Below are 2,109 nucleotides of genomic sequence, written 5' to 3' on the forward strand. Positions count from 1 at the left end.
CTTTCTTTCTTTCTTTCTTTCTTTCTTTCTTTCTTTCTTTCTTTCTTCTTTCTTTTCTTTCCTTCCTTCCTTCCCTCTTTCTTTTCTTTTTCTTTGTTTTAAGAAAATTGGAATTTTACAACATTTGCAGGGATTATTATAGGGTGCTGAGTAAGAAGGTACTTGGTTAAATGTAAATTTAAATGTCTCTGTGCTTGCCTCTTCTTCTGAGTTGAACTGTTTCAACACCCACCTTACCATTTATTCTCCTATCCTCTCCCATCTTCTCCCAGCTGTTCTTCATGTTCACAATGCCATGCTTCCCATTCTCAGGCCCCTCTATCTCTGCTGCCCAAATCACTCTCGAAAATAATCTCCTCCAATTGCCCTTCCCAACTCAACAGGAGTGGAGGTAAAAATGAAACAAAACAATACCCTATAGCTTCCTACTTTGAATAAATTTGTTTCTTCTAATTTCTCCCTACAGACTGGATACAAGAGAGGAAAGGCAAACAAAAATAAAGAGTGTCATAGATATTTATTCATTTTTAAGAAATAAAGACTTTCTTCAGATTCCATAGTTCTGGCTCTAGAGAGGAATCAGTCATATAGAAAACACCAGATATGAGTTACAGGGGGCCTGGAGAGAAAAAGAAAGTTCATTCTCCAATAAAGATGTTATGAATCAGTTGGTCAGCCCATTGAGTGTGTATTCTGTTTTCATAGTTCTGTCTGCAAGAAAAAGTACAAATATAGTTTAATTGACACCTAGTATACATGTGCACATACACAAATTGAAATAAAATATTCACTTTAAATAAGGGCTATTCAGATTGGGCATGCTTTATCCTAATCTTCTCTTCTTATGTCTGCTCTCCATTTAAATTTAAAAACTGCTGGGGTTGACCACTAATTTGATTCTATAAACTCAGTGATGTAATAAATATCAAGTTTCAAAATTACTGTCTTAAAACATATTTGTCTATAAGAGAAAGGGACCAGTAAAAAAAGAATAATAGTAAAGAAAATAACACCACTAAATAGAGCACTTCCTATGTAGCAGGTGCTGTTCTCAGCACTTTACATAAATTAATACATTTAATATTAATCACAGCCTGTTTCATAGGTGAGACAACTACAATATAGTGAGGTTAAATAAATCATCTAAGGTTACAGTCACCCAATGGATGAAGTGGGACCCAAAGCCAAGTTATCTTCCTCTAGATTCCATAATATCATTCAATACACAATAATACTGCCTTTCTTAAAACAAATAGTATTAGTTTGTGATATGATTTTCAATTTTTCCTTATTAAAAATACATTTTTACATATAAATCTCTAGGGGCAACTTTTAAGAAATAGAATATTGGAATAAATTAGATAAATATATTCAAGGATGTTGATATATTTTGCTAAATTTCTTGGCATAAACAAAACCAAATTATAATGTTATTAGTAAAATTTTTGTTACTAGTCATATAACACCACCACAGCTAATTTGATGAGTCTCTACTTTATTTGAAATACACTTCAAGTTAAAATGTTTTTAACATAAATTTTTTTTTGTTTGATGCATTCTATTTCTATTTTATAAACTGTATGCTTATATCTGTTTTCTTCTTCAAAGTTTGTTATTTTCTCCATCGACTTGTAATAAACTTTTTATTAATATTAACATTTGAAGAATATTTTTGGTAGTTTTCCATTTGTTGCTTGCTTTCTATTATTTCTAATTGTGCCTTTTTGTAAATAAATTTTTTATTTTATACAAATTGTTGCTTAATACTCCTTGAAAATATTTCATTATTGTTTAAGTTTAGCTTTTCAAATTTTCTGTCCAGTAATACAATGTTTCCTAATCCTTTACATTTTTTTGTATTTTATTAACATATAAATTTTGAACATATGTGTTGAAAATTTAAACTGATATTTAAATTGTATTAAAGATGTATTTAGTAAGTTACTATTATATGTCAGAAACAGTTTAGATGGCATTGAGATATTTTATACTTTAAAAATCATTAAATTTTTGTTTAGGTAAAGAATTAAGGTATAAACTTTCTTCTGATAACTGCTTTAAATTTAACCCATATAGTCTAATAAATAGAACTGACATTATTTTCTAGAA

The sequence above is a fragment of the Piliocolobus tephrosceles genome, chromosome 1 (assembly GCF_002776525.5).
Source record: "Piliocolobus tephrosceles isolate RC106 chromosome 1, ASM277652v3, whole genome shotgun sequence".
Classification (NCBI taxonomy): Eukaryota; Metazoa; Chordata; class Mammalia; order Primates; family Cercopithecidae; genus Piliocolobus; species Piliocolobus tephrosceles.